Below are 21,497 nucleotides of genomic sequence, written 5' to 3' on the forward strand. Positions count from 1 at the left end.
GCGATTATCCGAAAATCTGTAGTAGGATCTTGTCTTTAGTCCATGTGAGTCCGTCGACAAATTTCTAGAATTTGTAGAAAAATTAGAGAGGTCTTTGAAGTTCAAACCTCAGAGCAAACCGGGTGGTAGTTATCAAAATGGGAATCCAAATAATCATCACCAAAATATTAATCGTGAGAGAAATCAAAGGTATTCTCAGGGAATAGTAGGAGGACGAATGGGACCCTAGTAAAGAATGCAGATTTCACGGGGAAATTCGCACGAAGTGCAATCGCGCAACAACCGGTCGGGAAACACATGTTCACCACATCTCAGGTCCGGATATGGCGATCTGAACAGGCGATGAAAAGGACTGGAAATAATGGTATTGGTAGAAATGATGATAGGTTTGTAAAAAGGCAACAAATATGTAATATGGAGTTTGTTAAACAGGAAGTCTATATAGGTGGCTCTTTCAATAAAAGCAGGCGCGAACGCGGAAGCATAGGTTTGTGAGAGATTTAAGTAAAATTAATGGGAATAAATTTGCGGGGAATGATGTAAGTTACGAATGTGTAACGAATGAGTGTGCGAATGGTGTTGAATGGAAAGATTTAGTGGTTCAAAAAGAAATTAAAGAGGAGATGAATTTTGTGAATGCAAATAGTGTGGAGAGTTCTGAAGACGTATTAACAAATAGTAGCAATTGCAGTCATGAAGGTGTCGTAGTAGCAAGTAGTAATGAGTCGTCAAAAAGCCTCGATGTTAGTGAAGGCGGCTTAGCTTTGGTCCCGCCAACTGCAAGTGAGGGTGACTGTGTTTCGGTGGAAAGCGTCAATGTTGCTAAGGCAGGCTTAGCATTGGTCTCGCCAGCAGTTGAAGTTAAAAATGTACTGGCGGAGGTAGATGATTTCTGTTTAAAGGAACAGAGTAATGGTAATTTATGTAATTATGTAAAAGCTACTGGTATTGACACATCGGAGGACGGAATTTGCGCGTTTCTAGTCACGAATGAAGCCGAAACGGATGTTATTGATAAATGTGTGGATCTAAAACGTTTGTCAGAGTGTGAATGTCAGAATATACGTAAAGTAGGCACGGGGGTTAATCTGGATGAAAAGTGTGTAGAAATGGCAGTGTGTGCTGATTTTTGTCCGATCATAGTGGAATGTAGCAAGTCTTGAAGCCCCAAAATTGTACGATAAGGTAGCAGCAATTTGTGTAACGTAGCGGTGGAGGATAAAGTTGTGTACGATTCACGTCAAGTTAATCTGTCGACGGAGGAAAGTACGGTTTCTGATGTGAATTTATGTAGTGATTTAAATGGTGTATCAGAAGATAAGGTTGCTGAGATGAATATTTATGGTGATGATGGCTTAAGCATCGATGTATTGTTTCAGGAAGATAAAGTGTTTAACAGTGAATTCATGTGTAATTTCGTTGAAGTTGCAATTGTCGATATTTTGGAGGGGAAAAACAGTAAAGTTAATCATGCTGTGGGTAGTGAATCGGTGAAATGTGTGGAATAACTAACAAAAAATTTAGAGAGGGCTGAAGTAAATAGTGTGGATATGGGTAATTTAGTAGTAGTAGTAGTAGTAGTAGCTTTATTCATCCGTAGATCTCTTTTTACAAGGATATAGGACATGTCAAAATATTTACAAATTTAGATCAATTTAAAATAAGCTAATTCGTTTACACATATATTTACAGACTTCTGGTTAGAGACAATCATTAGATTTACTTCTGGTATACAATACTTTTTTACAAATAATTTATTAAATTATGTAATGACACATTGTTCACTCATATCTCACTATCAGTCACTGCATACACTATACACACATTGTTTCATAACACTTCACTCACTACACACACACACACACACACACACACACACACACACACACACTGGTGATCTCTGGGCCATTTTCTGTACCGCAACTTCCCCTTTGAAGTATGTGTTATCTCTGCTTTTTGTACCCTATCAATGATCGAAACCAGTCATTAGATACCCCTCTTACTCCCAATGCTTCTAATTTATTTAATAGAATCTTGTGGTCGACTGTATCAAACGCCGTAGAAAGATCCTAAAATATGCCTGTGACACACTCATCTTTATAAAGAGCATCAAGTACAACTTTTGTGAATTCTACTATGGCTGACTCCGTATTTTTGCCACTTCGGGAACCGAACTGTGATTCACTTAAAAGATTGTGGTTATTCACGTAATTCACTAATCTGTCTTTCATAATATCTTCTATTGTTTTTGAGAATGCTGACAGCAGGGAAATGGGCCAGTAATTTTTTATGTCTTCTCATTACCTTTCTTAAGCAAAGGTATAACTCTTTCCTGTTTTAACTGTTCTGGAAATGTCCCTGAAGTGAGGGGTTCATTTATTATATTTGTTAAGGGGCCTTGTATGATCCCTGTGCATTGATTCAGTAGACACATTGGTACTTCATCTAAGCCTACTGACTTTTTACTTTTTAGTTTTTGAATTGTTTTACTGACTTCATTCTCTGTGGTTGGAAGTAACATCATTGTATTTAGTGCAACATTATTTACAGGTGTTATATTTGTTTGGGGGAATTTTTGTTATAACTTCTCTGCAATACTCGAAAAATACTCGTTTACATAGTTTGCTAAATGCTTTGTATGATTTATTACTTTATCCCCCTCCCTTAGCAGTATGTTATTCTGTGTTGGCTTGCCTCTCGCCGTTTCCTTTTTTGTAACACCCCAGACTGCTTTGCTTTTATTCTCTGCATTATGTATTATTTTGTCATTAAACGACTTTTTTGCAGCAGTCAGCACCTTTCTATAGATCTTTTTGTATCTGTGATAGAAAATTAAGAATTCTGGATCATTGTGAATCTTTTTCATGGGACTGAGGTGTTTAACTGTTTGGGAGGACTTCTTAATACCTGCTTTTATCCATCTGCTTTTGTGAGATGTTGATACAGACATGCATACTTTTGGAAATGCCTTTTCAATGTTCAGTTTAAAGAATATAGAGAATTTAGAGAATTTCATATTCACATTGGTTTCCTTATACACCTCGTCCCAGGTTTGTTTTTCTAGTTCTTTTGAAAAATCTTTTGTTTTAATTTCTGATAGATGTCGTTTGTAGGCTTGTAGTTTAGGGAATGATTCGATGCCTGACTTTACTGTTGTTATTTGACAGAGATGGTCGATGTTTTACAGTTACATCACATTTTTCCCTGTCCACATTAGTGGCCACATGGTATTACTGATGAAGTCGTTGTGGTAACCCTTGTTGCACTATTGACCAATAGGGACATGACAAAACTCTGAAGGATGTTTATGAAGGTGCTGCTGGATTCATTTATGATGTTAGTGTTGATGTTAAGGTCCCCACACGGAACTATGTTGACCTTTGTACTTGAGAATTTATCTAGAACTTCTGTTAACTTATACAAAAAAATGTCCACACTACCGGTGGGAGATCTATACACACACAAAATGATTATTTTCTTGGTGATATCAAGCCCTGTTAATTCAATAGCTAATATTTCAAAGTGTTTCTCTTCACTTACGGTACTGAGGTCATGTCTTGATTTGAACTGCGTTCCTTTTCTGATATAAATGCATGATCCTCCACTCCTTGAAGTAGTTCTGCAGTAAGGGTTTGCCTTTTCATACAACGATAATACCACATGTTGGATTTCTGTGTCTCTACACCAGTGCTCAGTAATACAAACTACTGTGCAGTTCAAAGATTCGAGCTCAACTTCTAATAGTTATATTTCATTTTTTATTGATTGCATATTTTGATGGAGAATTGATAAGTCTGTGAAATGGCCCATGTTACTCTTTCCAATGGTTTATTTTTCTTTGTGACATCTGGTGTATGTAATATTTGAGGTGTTAAAATCTGTCTTGTGAGTGATTGTTTCAGTATTTTTATATGTAATATTTGAGGTGTTAAAATCTGTCTTGTGAGTGATTGTTTCAGTATTTTTTAAAGTGCTGGAGTTACTCTTTAGGCAGGGAAACCTGTTATCTGGATTTATCCTAAAAAAGACCTACTTTTCCTACCTATGACAACAGGTATTTGACCATGTGTGGCCCGAGATCCACCCCCTATACTTTCATGAATCAGCTGTACCAATCTTCCCTTCCCAGTCGTGTTTAGGTGTAGGCAATGCCTAGTGAAACGCCATCTGTTGATAGTCCCGACGGGCACCAGAGAAACGTGAGCAAAGTTGGCTGTCCTCAGAGTCATCCTTAACCCCAAACTGATTCGCCTCACAGCTCCATCAAGGTGTGGTCGATCACGACGCCGGAGCAGCTCAACAAAGTGTACGTTGGTGCCATGACTCAGGGAAGCTGTCTTGTCCAGATCACCACCTATGTCATAATCCCCATCCCTGCCCAAACTGTTTCCCGCCCCACCCACTATCACTACATGGTCCTCTTTTGTAAAGTCCTTACATAAAGACGCTAGGTCCTCTATCACATGACTTAGCTCTGCATTTGGCTTGAAGATACTGGTGGCCTGGTACGCTGCCCCTAAACTTTCCTGTAATTGAGGGCCTACACCTCTCCCATGGCTACTACCTAGCAGCAGCACTTTCTTCTTCCTAACATTTTGTACATTCCTAGATTTCTTGGCCTCGGTTGAAGTGTGCTGCACATTTTCAGCTCCTCGTTCTACCTGAGGCTCTTCTACACTTTACTCTGGCAGTGGTCAGATCACGATAGGAATCTATCCTCCTACCAGCTGCCAGTTACAACCACTCCCCCCCCCCCCCCCCTGTCCCCCTTGATCCTTGTGAGTTCGTTCCTTGCTTCTTCCAACTGTACCTGAAGGCCACAGATTTTCCTTTCCTGTTCCGCAATAAAAATATTCCTATTGCATATTCTGCAGTTCCAGGAGAGCCTCTTCTGTTTTCCCAACATTCTCCCCACTGCACCCCCCCCCACCCCCCCTCACCCCACAGTGAAAATATTTTCTACAAGTTTGGCAACAAATCCCTCTACTCACTACCCTATAACAGCTCCCACATTTCTCACTCATGGTCAGTTTCGAAAGAATAATTAAGCTTAAAGAATTTGTTAAATTTTTCAAGGACGCGAGATTGGTTGTGTGTAAACATAAAACGACACAAACGTCTTATGTGCGGTGGTTGTTGTTCTTGTACTGATTTAGAGATACAATGAAAGAAGAATGAATTTGTAATTAATTTGCTTTTGGAGAATTTACGTTATAAGGCGTGCTTGTTCAGGTTTTTAAACGTTTATAACTCGGAAAATTTAGGCATAGATCGCGTCTATCTAATCAGTAAACAATGCGAAATGTTTTAGTTAAATATGATTTATACACGTTTAACTACACTTTTATTGCGACAATAGACGCTGATGAAACTAGTAGCAGTCTTTTTAAACGAATTTAGCACTATCAAGTAAACTTGAATAGACTTTTTTGTGTTTATGTCACACAAAATTTCGGGGATACGTCATGATTATCGAGACTTCAGCTAAAGGATAAGTTTTTTCCGGAACAAGCGCTGCTTGGACGCTAATATTCAGTTGTGTGACAAGAACAGACACTGCAGCAAGTATACAAAACAAAGACAACTTAAATTTGGCACTCTCTTCCTCTTAAATAAGTTCTTTTAGCTGACGAAGAAAATACCTGTGATCTCACTCGGCGGCCATCTTTGTGTAATGAAGTTCTTACGAATTGGCATATGAAGGAGGAATGTGATTTTAGTGTGACTGATTGGGGCTGGTATGGTAGAACGTTATGGTCGTTACTGCCGTATATGTGGAAACGAGAGAAGTTTAAAATTGCTAGGGGTTTAGAAAAGGGAGGAATGAATTTGGAGCGAAGAAAATATTTAATGAATTATTTTGGAATGAACATGAGATTGCACGATGGATAGAACAGGATGTTTGTACGCTAGAATTGGAAGAGAAGGGATGAGATATAGAAAATGATTTATTAAGGGAAAAATATTTAGAACGAAACGAAATAGTAAATGTAAGCCAATTATTGAAATTAAAGTTGGCAAAGAAATGGTAGATGCACTTCTAGAATCATGTAGTAATGTGTCAGTGTTGTCGGAAAGTTTTATGTACATGGTCAAAAATAGGAAACTAGTAATCTTCCCAGTCACTGGCGTTCGGATTAAAACAGCAGTTGGTGGTGTGAGTAGGCCAATAAGACAACAAATAATTTTAGAATTGAAGTGTGGAGAAAATAAATTCGAGATACTGTGCTGTGTAGTGAGCGGTCTAGTACAGGAAGTAGGGAATTGAATGACGCAGTGATTGATGCAGTTAAGAGTATATAGAGAAAGGGGAAAAATGTGAGCTGTTCTAATTTGTAATTAGCGGTAGCAATTTTGAAGGGATAATTTTGTATGTTTCTCTTGGGGATTCATTAATAATTTGTTAGTTTATTGTGGCACTGTACGTGTGCAAGTGGGGGAAGTTTAGGCACTGAGGGTATTAAAATCGTAATTGTGTGTGCATGCAATTTTTTGATGCGTGTAGGTAGCAAGGATTTATTAAAGTCAATTAAATAGAACTTGTGGGAATTTGATCTTACTGTGATTCAGTCGTTTGCCTTGTGACTTTCATCGTAAAATATCGTTTCCGCTGGAGGGAATCTTTAGCGAGGATCCTGGATGGGTTTGGGAAATGGTTTGCTGACGGGTTTCCTCTTTTAGTTTTCGTAGTAGACAGATTTATCACAATAAACGGTGAAGCTCGGAATTCAGAGGCAGACACGAATTCTACGAGGCACTTGGTCAAAAGACTGATGTGAGTTGATATATACTTCGTACTAAAATCCTTGTGAGCGTGTGTAGTGCGACTGAAAAATTAGTGCAAGAAGGCGCCTTAGCGCAGAGTGAATGACACAAAAAGTGCTTAGAAAATCGCACATAAGTGAAAGTGCATTTAAAATATTTTATTTCTTGTCCAAAAGAATTTGTTTATACGTAAGTGAAATGCAGACATTTATTTAATATGCCGTTTCCTTCATAATTTGTGTTAGTTTAAGTTTATTTCGAAATTCATGCTGCTCCCACACCACTATAAAAATTTTGTAAACACTATTTGTGCTATCGATAGCTACGATGCCACGGCGTAGGTGCAAGTTCTTAGGTTGGCACTACGACACCGATACTGACGACAGCGCCCTCTAGCCGACACTGTGGAGACCTACGAGCTCCGCTCCAGATTCAGCCCATACGATTCCGAGGAGGCGACCTAGCAACATTGTTTCTGCTTCATAGGGGTCTAGCAATTACAGACTGCTCATCTGTACACGAAGTTAAGTAAAAGAATTATAACCTAATTGCAGCACCAAGCATTTCACCTTTTCCTGCTCCTACTCACTTCGTACATTCGGAATACCCTTCAGTTTACAGGAGCAGACCCACGCGCCGCCTTCCAGGCGGGATACAAAACTATTGGCCTGGCGGTTTAATCATTTAATTCTGTTCTTTGTAATTTGTTTTATATGTGCTTGTATGAACTGAAGGTTGCTACTTCTGAACAGTCTGGCAAGCCAGAATGTTAATAAGTGGAGGTGTATGAGAGGTGGTGCGCTGCGAATATTGTGAGTGCGGGGCCTCTCGGCGGACCGCCGCTCGTCGGTGGCCGCGTAGTGCCAAGCATCGGCCGGAGCAAGAGGAGTAGCCCCAGCGTGTGGTCCAGGCTGACCGCGTGGCTGGGAATTCCATGTTGAAGCTGTGACAAGGACTGTGCTTTGTGGTGATAAAGGAGATTTGTATGCCGGGAGTGCCAAAGATGGCGGACTTCCTGAAACCATAATGGCAGACACTTCACAGTTCATGCAGAAATTAACAGTAGCTAGAGGAAACATGACACCTTAAAAAGAAATATCGACATTACCATTATTTACACGAAGATTCTGATGGTGTAATCAGATTTTGAACATCTTTATTACTTTAAAGTTTAGTATCTGACTGTAAATTATACAAGTAACACACAGCAATGAATTTCCAAAATCTAAACGGTTCATCCGATTTTGTCGATCGACGTGTCTTTACAAAGCTATTAGTGTAAACCTAAATTGGTATGAACTACAGGCATGTAACTTGAATACTACATGAGTTGTTGGAGGTCAAAGTGGCCTATTACTATTGATCACATCAAGCCAGAAGTAATCCACAGTTACACGAAAAACGGTAGCAGCATGCTTATCAAAATATTTATTCATCTATATATTTGTTTATATCTGATATATACTATTCATGAAGAAATTGGTTAAATATTTACTGTGTTTTAGAAAGCACAGAGACATTAGGCTACTGGCCTATCTTTTGTTTCTATTCCTTTGATATATGTTTATTTGGTTTGTTTATGTATTTAATAATGTGTGTTAGAGCGTGTTTATGGTCCAGCCATATGAATATTTATTTAATTTCAAGTTATTTAAACGTTAATCCAGTATTTCGTATGTCTTTCAATATGTTTGTGAGTGTGCATTGGTTTGAAGAAATGGTGTGAGCGCTCTAGCCAATCACAGCGCTCTTTGATGGGGAGACTGGATGGAAGTGGGGGAGGAGTGCTGGACAGTACAAGGAGTACTGGACGGGGAGCAGGACAGTCGGTCGGAGGAACTGCGTTGGAGAGTGGAGCAGTTGGCGCGTTGTCGTTGGAGATGACTTATTTCGTAGTGATGACTTGTGCACTCGTGAGATTTCCTTGGCTTCCATAGTGAAGATGTAGTATGCGTTTGGATGTGAATATCTCGCGAGCTATGTTATTGTTCATAACTAATTACATCAAGTAGGCCGGCCGTTGTGGCCATGCGGTTCTAGGCGCTTCAGTCCGGAACCGCGCGACCGCAACAGTCGCAGGTCCGAATCCTGCCTCGGGCATGGATGTGTGTAACGTCCTTAGGTTAGTTAGGTTTAAGTAGTTCTACGTTCCAGGGGCCTGATGACCTCAGATGTTAAGTCCCATAGTGCTCAGAGCCATTTGAACCATTTTGAACATCAAGTAGGATTCTACTGTTTGCCTGTTATTCAACTTGTTTTTTATTTAATTGCTGGATCATTGGCACCAATAAGTGTTTTGCAGTAGTAGACGGCATTCTTAAAGGGACTTCTGCTATCGTTAAGATAGTACCTGCAAATTTTTTTAATTGCAAACTTTGATGTAGAAATTTCTGTTACATTCAAAATTCGCAATTGCCGTGTGATATCGACCTTTTGGCCATTCGTTTCATGTGTATATTCATATAGTATACTGTAGACTCAGCTGTATTTGGTTTGTAATGCGGTAACGACGTATCCCAGCCCCTAGATAATGGAACGAGCCAAAACTTTTAATATTTCAACTCTGAGTATGAGGGTACGTAGTTGAGGGACACTCATCACATTTTCTATTTGAAAGCCCGCACTACAAACTGGGAAATCGCTAGGTGTTAGGAAAAAAAATGGTGAATTATTTGCGACAAGATAAAATATTAATGTCACTGTCAGTTGTTTCACCCACAGAAACTTCATCTTTCATTTCTTAAACATATGGAAGCCACGAAAATTTAGATACTCGTTACTGAGAAAGCGCGCTCTTACGTGTACATAACAACGAATATTTCGGAAAAATGCTTGACTTTGACGATTAACCAAGTCTCAGAATGTGTTACAAACACAAAAAATATTTTAGCAAATTTTTTAACCGGTATGGACTTCTATTTACAAGATAACGATTTTCGTTTTACAAAACAGTTTTCATGTTACACTTTTCAGCAAGACCATCTGTTCTGTTTTTTTTTTTTTCGTTGCTGTTCAGGTAATTGTTTCGATTTGTCTCTGTATTTTGCGAATGTCGAATGTCTCTCAGTCTGAGTCCGTTAGCACTTGCTTATGTTGTTTACTATACTCATTTAGGTTTCTCTGATGCCAGATTCATTACATTTATTCATTTGAATAGAAGGAAATCAGAAAATATTGAATGCAAAAGTGAGCTAAGTTACGGAAAACAGTGGAGAGATAGAAGTGGTAGTATAGTCTATTCACTTAAAAGATGAAGGCATAAGCCGCAAATACATGAAATTTTGGAAGGTTTCCTCTATCAGGCTTCACAAAATTCCTTTGCATTGTTACTTAAGTTTTAAATGCATTTCGGTACTTAATAACTAAACCATTTGCGTAAAAAAGTACACGAAGTCACTAGTAATTTCAGCGAACACTCATGTGATATACGTAAGCAGAGCTGACATTTTGAAACGTAGTGATTTTTAAACTCTTAATTACGTAAAACTAACAGTATTTTGTGAGAATATTGAGCGAAACTGTTATAATCGTTCACAGTAACAACAATAAAACCATATTCCTAACAAAGCAATGTAGTCTATTATGGACTCACTTTCCACTCGGAAGTGTCCTGGTGATTCTCCAGTATCAATCACTAAATCGGAAGCTAAAACCGCTCAATATGTTTAAAATAACAAATTCTAGGTGTAAATACGCCACACCGAACCGAACGACAGGGCCGTACCGAAATCCAAAACGCCTCGGTACAGTTGTCGAAAGATGGCAGGAGGACTGATCGGTAACAGGCCTCACAAGGTAACTGAATAGGAAAAAAAAATGGCTCTGAGCACTATGGGACTCAACTGCTGTGGTCATCAGTCCCCTAGAACTTAGAACTACTTAAACCGAACTAACCTAAGGACATCACACGCACCCATGCCCGAGGCAGGATTCGAACCTGCGACCGTAGCAGCAGCGCGGCTCCGGACTGGAGGGCCTAGAACCGCACGGCCATCGCGGCCGGCTACTGAATAGGAACTTCAGATAAAGAACCGAAAATGACGTCACTACCAAGGTTAACCTAATGCACCGATCGGTATGAACGATACAGAATAAGGCCCCTGGTAGGATTGGACGCTAATCTGGGTGCACATCTCCGATGTCAACAAGGAAGCTTAAGTGATTAGTTGGCAGAGCTGCTGTCCATCATTGTCCACTGCGGGCCACAACTCTCTGAATACCCGCTTGGCACGATCCTGGCGACTGTAGGGGTCTGGTATCTGGGCAGGCAAGTTCATTTCATGCATGCTGTTATCCACAAACCAATGAGTCAGACAAGCTACTTTAAGACAGGGTACATTGTTCATCTTCTGTTCCTCTGCAGTACGCAATAACAATGCTGTGATAACTTACCGCATTTATTGGTTTCTTAAGCGCAGTAAGGGGACTACACCCTAACAATGAAAAACAGCCCCATACCCCAACACCACCTCTTCTGTACTTCCCTGTTAGCACTGCATATGACGGCAGTTAACGTTCTCCAGGCACTCGCCAAACCCAAACCCTCCATCTGTGTCCACAGAGTAAGGCGTGATCCATCCTCCAAATCACTCTTTCCAGTCATAATTTATACTGTCCAGTGATGTCGCTCTTTACATCACCTCAAGCAGTGGCGAAAGAGATGTGTGGCTTCTGAGGAGATACTCGACGATTGTACCCCATTGTTTTCAACTCCATACACACAGTCATTGCGGTACCTGGACTGTTGGTAGCACACTGGAACTCAAAGGTAATTTCTTCCGCTGATGTCATATTTTCTCACCCTCCGCAATGCTCGACGGTTACCGTCTATTAGTACATGAGGGCTACCTGGTTTTGGTTAACCTGTGGTTGTTCTTTCGTGATTCCTCTTCACAGTCACATCACTAACAGTCGACTTGGGCAGCGTTAGAAGTGTTGAAATGTCCGTGATGGATCTGTTACTCAGGTGGTATCCAAAGACTAGTCACGGGGCTCTGCTGATGAGCGATCAATACCGCTGTTACTGTTTCTCTACTGACAACACAGTACTCCCCGCCTTTTTCATAGTGGCAGGTTAAGCTCTAGTGACATCTAGTTCTCAGTCCCGCATTACGTAGAGTAACCTGATACTACTGATCGGACAGTGAATATCTGTGCATTAGCCGTGCATATTATGAATTTTCTGGGGACCAAAAATCTCTGTAGGAGTTCACGTGTATCTCTGTAGGAATCTAGGTGTATATTCCAAAAAAAAAGGTACATTACCATTAGATTTCACATTATATATTTGTATAGGGTGAAGAAAAATTGGCGCATTCGGACTTTGCAGCGCGATTCCTCACATACTGGCAATACAGAAATGTCTACCACAAAATTCACATTTCGGGCAGTAAATGCACTTTAATGACCGGCAATCTGGCAACACTGTAATCACGTGTACAGTAACTACCTCTGTCAGTATACACAGCTGTGTTGTGCAGATGGTGCAGTGGACAGCGTATTGGGTTAGCATGCAGGAGGTCGAAAGTTCGATTCTAGTTCGAGAATTGTTTTTATTTGCTAAAAGTAGTCCGCGTGGTACGGTATCTGGCATCTTAATCTTCACATAGCGATTACAGTGGGTCTTCTACAAAAATTTGAAATTACATACTGTAAACACAGAAATGGAAATCAGCCGTTTTCATTGGTTATACACTGATGAGTCAAAGAAACTGATACACCTACCTAACATTGCATAGGATCCACGCAGGCACGCGGAAGTGCCGCAACACGACGTGGCATGGACTCGACCATTGTCTGAAGTAGTGCTGGAGGGAATTGACACCATGAATCCCGCAGGGCTTTCCATAAATCCATAAGAGTATTAAGGGGCGGAGATCTCTTCTGAATAGCATGTTGCAAGGCATCCCAGATATGCTCACTAATGTCCATGTCTGGGGAGTTTGATGGCCAGCGGAAGTGTTTAAACTCACAAGAGTGTTCCTGAAGGCACTCCGTAGCAATTCTGGACGTGTAGGGTGTCGCATTGTCCCGCTGGAATTGCCCAAGTCCGCCCGACATGAACCGACGCAGGTGATCGTACAGGACGCTTACATACGTGCCACCTGTCAGAGTCGTATCTAGACGTATAAGCAGTCCCATATTACTGCAACTGCACACGCCCCACATCATTACTGAGCCTCCCTCAGCTTCAACAGACCCTGCTGACATGCAGCGTCCATGGATTCATGAGGTTGTCTCCACACCTGTACACGTCCATCCGCTCGATACAATATGAAACGAGACTCGTCCGAACAGGCAACATGTTTCCAGTCATCAACAGTCCAATATCGGTGTTGACGGGACCAAGTGAGGCGTAAAGCTTTGTGCAGTCAGCAACGTTACACGAACGGGCCTTCGGCTCCGAAAGCCCATATCAGTGATGTTTTGTTGAATGATTCGCACGCTGACGCTTGTTGCCGACCCAGCATTGAAATCTGCAACAATTTGCGCAAGGGTTGCACTTCTGTCACGTTTAATTGTTTTCTTCAGTCGTCGTTGGTCCCGTTCTTGGGGATCTTTTTCGGGCCGCACCGATGTCGGAAATTTGATGTTTTACCAGATTCATGATATTCACGGTACACTCGTGAATTCTTCGTACTGGAAAACCCCAGTACATCGCTACCTCGGAGATGTTGTATGTCATCGCTCGTGCGCCGACTATAACACCGCACTCCGACTCACTTCAGTCTTGATAACCCGCCACTGCAGCAGCAGTAACCGATCTAACAACTGCGGCAGACACTTGTTGCATTACATAACCGTTGCCAATCTCAGCGCCGTATTCTGCCTGTTTAAGTTCCTCTGTATGTCTATACCAATTTCTTTGGCTTTTCAGTGTATGCATTGATGTGAACTGTTTCGCGCCACTACGTCTACTAGATTCCATACCTGTCTTGTGTGTACTTTCCTTCAGTGTTCTCATTCAAATTATTTGCAAAGTACGTTGCTAGCCCTACTGGTGACTAAAGGCCCTAACAAAATGTAATGGACCTGAACTTGGCAAGAATAATAGGTGGTATTAATGTGTGGGACCATGGGGGGAGGGTACAGAAAACAAGTTTGGAATCTAGGAGATGGATTGGTGTGAAAAAATTCGACTCCACGACATGCGAAACGTTTTTTTAAAAGCTGACCAATGAAAACGGTTGTATATGCATTTCCGTGATCGTAGTACGTAACTGCGAATGATTTGTAGAAGACCCACTGTCATCGCCGTATGACGACTAAGACGCCACATACCGTACTACGCTTACTACTTCTAGAAAATACCACAAGAAAACCTCGAACCAGAATCGAACCCTCGACTCGTGCATTCTAACCTAAAACGCTATCCACTGCACCAACTGCACAGCATTAGTGTTACATCATAACCGAAGTATTTACCGTACATGTGATTAAAGTGTTGTCAGATTGCCAGTCTTTAACGTCCATTTACTGCCCCAAATATGCGCAGGACGAAATTTTGTGGGAGACGTTTCTGTATCGTACATATACATCGGCCGGACAACTCAAGAGGAAGTAACACCTTCTGCAGAAACTACCGCATCCTGCAATGTCAGCAGATCGAGGTTATATGATTTTATTTCAGTGATTACAAAATCATCCGAATATATGCTTTAGATAGCTTAGGCTACTGGCGAATGATTGAACAGTCAGTAAGCCGCTCCGAGGTGTGAGAATTGTCATTCAGTATGGGTCTCCTGTGTTCATAGTATAACATGACGTAGCAGCATGCGGAGTTCCCTGGTTTGTTGGATTGATGGTAATTTGTTATGAATAAGGTGTGGAATCAATGTCTACTTGATTTCGCTACCTTTTTACTTTTCAGGCATGAACAGACCCTTTTCAGTTTCCTCAAGTGAAGAACCTAAGGTAGCAACGTGGATCCATATCCACAATAAACATTATGTCAATTATGTATCTTTGCTTCTGAGTGGAGTGTTGTCGATTTACGTTAGACCATGATAGAGACAAAAATCTCACTAACAAGGGGGCGAACCCAAGTGTCAGTGAACGAAGTCGATGAAACATGCTGGGTGTCTAGAGGGGGCAAAATAAAATACATTTTTTTTATTGTGCCCAGTTTCACTTTCAACGGATGAAGGCCACCCCAAAAGTAATTTGGCATATTAGATTTGCAGGGAATAGCTTCGAAACCATAAAGTACAAAAATGTGTTTCATACAAAAGTTGAAATGAACTAACATTCTTGAAAACTGTATAATCAACTTTTGAAAAAAATGTAAATTTTCAAACTATCCTACCAAGATGAAAGGAATCTGTAAAATGGGAACTTCTGTTACAACATAAATTAAAGAAACTTTCACACCACAAACATCCATGTGTAATGAAGCTAGTTTCTGTAATATCATTTTTGGAAAATGAGTTTTACGCAACGTTCTGTCGGAGTATGAGCAACATACCTAATTAAAATATCTAAACTTTCATTATTATTCTAATTATTTGTTTACTTATGTTGGTTTATGTATTAAACTATTATATTACGTTGTACATTTTTTTTTACTTTACCGTTTCACGGACGAATAGTTCATTAGCTGAAAATAAGAAGTAACGTATTATTGAGCCCTCCCGGTTGGCCGTGCGGTCTAACGCACGGCTTTCCGGACGGGAAGTAGCACCTGGTCCCCGGCACGAATCCGCCCGGCGGACTTGTGTCGAGGTCCGGTGAGCCAGCCAGTCTGTGGATGGTTTTTAGGCGGTTTTCCATCTGCCACAGCGAATGCGGGCTGGTTCCCCTTATTCCGTCTCAGCTACACTATGTAGGCGATTGCTGCGCAAACAATTTCTCCACGTCCCCGTACACCACCATTACTCTACCACGCAAACATAGGGGTTACACTCGTCTGATGTGAGACGTTCCCTGGGGGGGAGGTCCGCCGGGGGCCGAACCGCACAGTAACCCTGGGTTCGCTATGGGGTGGCGGAGGGGTGAAGTGGACTGCGGTAGCCGTCGTGGGGTTGTGGACCACGGCAGCTGCGGCGGAGACGGAGCCAATCCATCGTTTCTAGGCCCCCGCTTAACATACAGTATAATACAATACAATATATTAATTGAATTGTGCCTGGTAAATAAATAAACACACAAGAAAATTAAAAATTTAAACACAAAAGCACATAGTAAAATGAAAATAAGTCTCCACTTACTAGAAGCTGTGTCAATTAGCAAATAAAATAGTGGTCTCTGATACGCTGCAGCAAGGACAGAGCTCAACGGACGAATAAATTACATAGACCCATGTAACAACGTTTCTAGCATTGAAAATAGCCTCAATTCGGTGAACACGAGATTCATTGTTTCTTCAGGATGCTACATTGGGCTACAGCGACTCACTGATGATTATGTCCCGCGGAGCTACCAGATTTCGGAGATGCTGATTGCTACCTTTCACCAACTATTGCAAATAGACCAAAACGTTTTTATGGAGTATATTGGTTCAAATGGCTCTGAGCACTATGGGACTCAACTGCTGAGGTCATTAGTCCCCTAGAACTTAGAACTAGTTAAACCTAACTAACCTAAGGACATCACAAACATCCATGCCCGAGGCAGGATGCGAACCTGCGACCGTAGCGGTCTTGCGGTTCCAGACTGTAGCGCCTTTAACCGCACGGCCACTTCGGCCGGCTTTATGGAGTATAGATTGGGTGATTTAGCGGATCAGTTAAGGTGCTACAGGCTGCCTGAGTTTTCATCAGACCAGTAACTTAAACGTGCAGATGGTGAATGCGACTGCTTTCATCTTGGACTACAGGAGTGTCCACAAAACACTCATCTTGAAGGCGAAGAAGAAAACTCAACACCTGATCACCTATAATGTTCATATTAACAGTAACCGTAATGGGTGAGCCCAACACATTGTATGGAAAGCTATTCCGTGTCACCACAGAACCACGTCTGGCCAGAAATACACTCACCACACACTGCGGGTTAAACACTTCATTGGGCTGTCGATGTACTCGACGTCTTGCGTCATTTGAAAAGCCTATGAAATCGCTACTTGCTGGACAACTCGACTTGACTCCAGACAGCTGCTGTGCGGTTTCTATGTTATTTGGTCCAGTGAAGACGTTCAGCTTTATTTGCCGCTGTGAGAAACATTATTTTGCGAAAAAATAATATCAAATGTCTGTCGTACGCCGTGCCCCGGGAACTGGTTGAGATGGACCTCATTTCACTCAGAGAGGCAATTCCTGTCGGATTTGAAACCTACCGTCATTGACCAGGCGGTACACTCGTCTCCAATATTAGGATATTGTAACGACCGCTCATTTTACTCAGCTTTATAAGGCTGCGTGTGGTACCCCGTTCCTTGTAGACGCTTTGGACAGTTTGCATTGATACACAAACAAACCTGGCAATTTTTTTCGTGGTGTGGTCATGGGCACGTCATAACGTGACAGTCCTCTCTGCCTTTCCATCACGTTTCCATGTGGACCCACCACACTGTGCTGATTTCATGCGCTGGACTGATATATACACACCACTCCAGTGGCATCACGTAAGTCAGCGCTGCAAGTCCCAGTGATCCCTGGTACAGCTGAACACCATCTGTAGCGGTCCAAAGCGACTAGTGTGCTATTTTCAGGGAGTAACTAATGATTTGCCGGTGGGATTATCTACTTCCCTGGTAGGTTGTGTTCAGTATCTCCAGTTTGGCGTCAAAATTTAACTTATTAATAAGAGTCAGGAATTTAAAGACGCCAATAACTGTTTACTTTTGCGTGAGCAGAGACAACTTGATCGAAATTAAACATCTATATATACTTGAAGTATGTGCCCGCATTATTGATTGAACTGATGGCAGGAAGAACCTGAGCGCCGCAGGATAACTAGATCTCCGTCCAAGAAGTTGTTAGACAGAATTATAACATCTCTAGAGACACGAAGAATATAGCAGCGAGCGAGGTCAGTGTTCTGTGAAGGTTGTTTCCACATGAGCGCCCCTAAGTAACGTACGTTAGCAGACTGAAGCGGCGCCGTTAATCACCAGCTATCGCTCTGACGCTTGCCAAGAAGCCGTGCCCAGAAAGGGCGCGACCCGCGCGCTGGCAGCTGGGTGAGGAATGAGCCCGTCGACGGTCTGTACAGATGACGTTGGCAGCGCTTCACCCACTGTACCACTTCTCTCGTCTACAAATCGATAATTCTACCATCACGTCGTTTCTACAAGCATTTGTTCCTCTGGTTTTATGTTACCTCACGTCATATTTTCCTAAAGTGTTCATTTCGCTTGTTCGACACAGACATCTCTTCAGAAATGTAAAATCATGTGGGTGAATACACATAAAACGTGATAATGCAACAGACTTCGTTGTAGTGCTCACTAGTTTTCCTAGGCAATAAACTAGAATTTTTCACGCTATTTTTCGCAGACGTAAAACTTCCCGTATCTATCGTCCAGATCCTCTTTTTTCTCCATATGTTTTGCATCTATTGAAACGCAGGTGCAGTAATGATGCACTATCAAACTCCAAAGTATCGGAACAGCCTTAACGGCGTTCCGCCTGATAGGCATGAATCCTTCATAACGTACCTTTCTTGCTCGTCCTGTACTGTTCTTTTGAAACAGTCGCTTTACTATGCAAAATACTTGCCTCAAGAGACTTCCAGAGAACCCAGCTACGTATGACAATATCTCCAGACGTAAATTAATGCCAGAATATTGTAAATATCAGAAAACACGTTGTCACAGACGAGACAAGCCGTATCGCTAGTAAACTCAGATTTGTTAAAGTAAGTGACGTTTCAAAAATGTTACCACTCTCATTAGCGTCTGAGACAACTATTACTCATAACTCCTGTGATAATTTATAGTATTCTTGCTCTCGAAAAGGTTTTGCTACCACCTATATCCCGTCGGTCCCTTGGCGAGTGGTTTTGCATTACACATTTGATGAAATAATCAGTTAGAAAAACCAAGATTAACAGAGTCAAGTGCTCTATAGAAGCTTCAACATCAACAACACATCTAGTAATTTCACCGTCATGACGACACGTTGATATATGTGCAATCTGAAAGTCACCTATCGTCCTTGTCATCTAGCACAAAGCAACAGTAAAGATTTAAGTGGTTCATGAGCAGCAAGTTGCTCACATATTTGAATTTCAGATGTTTCGTTGTGGGTATGGATTCAAACTAGCACCTATAGCCAACGCTAACCAAGCAAAGCTTTCGTGCCTAACCGAGTCTAGGACACGGCACAGAGCATTTTTGCTCACTAGTTATTAGAAGACATTAACTATCTAATTTTTGGCCCCTATCAGTCAATAAGTCTCAACTTGAATTTAATGACTAAAATTTTTGTACTGAACCGGTATTCATATCCAGCAACTTGTGTCTCTGTTAACTAACCACAAAAGATATTAAATATGGTTTCATTCACAAGTAACAAACTGCGCAAATGACGAAACTTGAGATAATGTGACACAAAGTTCTGTGTTGGGCGCGATCTGGAAATCAGCTCTTAATCGGTATACTGTATTAACTAAGCACATTGAAATGTTAGACATAATTTTTTTCACCAGTAACGAAATGTTTGAATTTTTTGTGTTACTAGACTTTGAATCCAGGAATTCTCCTATTTATTTTCTAGCCACGGATAGAAGTTAAATATAGATTTCTTTAACCAGTTACGACATGTACTCATATCTGAACTAGAAAAGAAGTGACTAAATTTTCTTTGCTGACTGGGGTTCAAACGCTGCAGATCTTTTCACCAGTACCTAGGAGCAACATCTCAGAACCCGAAACAATTTGATGAAAAGGCCTGAGTCTGTTAGGAGACAAAACCGACACCCACCGTTATTGTTAACAGCATGCAAACAGATGTTGAAAATTTAAGCTATTTTTCAGAAAAAGTTAGGTGTGCCAGTGCTAGAGCTTGAAACGACATGATGCCAACTTCTGTTCCAGAGCAGGATTCGAACCCCTAGACGCACCTTCTGTGGAGATGTAGAAGAGTTTGAAATATGGGGAAAACAACGAAATGATGAAATTGTGTGGTCCTGAAAGGATCAAATTTCGCGAAAATGAAGATTCGAAGCCGAATCCCAGTCCAGCACTAAATTTTTAATATCTCAGGTTCAGATTAAATAATAAGCAAGTGCCCTGTGGCGTTCATGACGATTGAAAACTTGCTTGTGGTGGACCTACAAGGGAATATTCCTAAGTGTCAATGAAGGATCTTGACGAAACTTGTCGCGTGTTAAGAAGGGCAAACTAATGAAATATGTATTGTTTTATTTGTGCCAGTTTCACTTCTAATGCGTAAAACACACCCCGAAATGTAATTTGAAATATTAGGTTTAGAGGGAACAGCTTCTAAAAAGTGAAATATAAAAAAAATGTCGTTGGTATAAAAGTTGAAATGTAATTAACGTTATGGAAAACTATATAATCAGGTTTTGAAAATATCTGAAAATTTACAAACTACGCCACCACCATTCATGAATTTTGAAAATGGAAACTTTAGTTACAAGATAAATTAAGGAAGCTTTCACGTCACATACATCCATGTTTAATAAAACTGGTTTCCGTAATACGAGTTTTGGGAAATGCGTTATACAAAATGTGCTGCAGAAGTATGTCCCACATTCCTAATTAAAATATCTAAACGTTCACTAGCATGCCAATTATTTGTCGTACATATTTTAGTTGTATTATGTAAATTGTTATTTTCCGTTTTCAGTTCCCGTTCTTTCGTTGTCTTTTAGTTTATTGTTCCACATATCTGTATTCTGTTCATTAAAAATAATAAATAACTCATTATTATGATACAGTACAGTTAAATAATGATAGTCTGTAAAGAAATGCTTAAAACATAACATTTTTGCCCATCATGCACACAAAATAAACGGCATTTTTTCACATAATACACACGATTTACATCACGATTAAAAAAAAAAAATTCAGCAGGTATCGTAAATTGTGGCGGGCGATCCTCTAAATACCCTGATGCGTACTAATCATATTTCAGTACAATGGGAAACCTCGGTGAACAGTTGACTGCGAACTAGCGACTGCAGCTTGATTACTTTGTTTCGCAAGTGGAGATTGACATTATGCCTACGCAGCAGAAATAGATCTGCAAACATAATCAGAAGATTCTTCCAACATCGAAAACCGTATACGTCCACCCGCTGTACCTACTCCGTCGAGAATTTTGGAATCAACAGACGACACTCAAAACGGTCCTTCCACACTGATCACCCCAGGAATTTAACAATATTACAGATTTTTCTCCCTCACTGGGAAACAAAACTTCTGCAAATATCTTTTGACGTGATCAGACGTTAGTCTACCAGATTTCGATGCCGTCACAAGAATATTTTTGTCTTCAAAAAGGAATTATCCAATTCTTGGTCCAAAGTCTCCTTTTTTTACACTATGAAAAGATGAGTAAGCAATTTACCATCTGCAAAGACTGTAGGTTGAACCGTGTAGTTGTGAGTAATTGATGACAATGACTGCACTATCGATTCAACTTTCTCTGCACCCTTTCGTAACAAATTACGTCCAGGGCGCAACTCCGGGTTGAATCCGCTCTGATCAGAGTTGCACACATTTTCAGACCACTAAACACTGATGTGCTTCTTAACTCACGCTACAAATCGTAAAGTGACCTAGTCGTGGTCATTTTTATCGTTTCTATAGTGTCTAGTTATAAACT

The sequence above is a fragment of the Schistocerca piceifrons genome, chromosome X, assembly GCF_021461385.2.
Source record: "Schistocerca piceifrons isolate TAMUIC-IGC-003096 chromosome X, iqSchPice1.1, whole genome shotgun sequence".
Lineage (NCBI taxonomy): Eukaryota > Metazoa > Arthropoda > Insecta > Orthoptera > Acrididae > Schistocerca > Schistocerca piceifrons.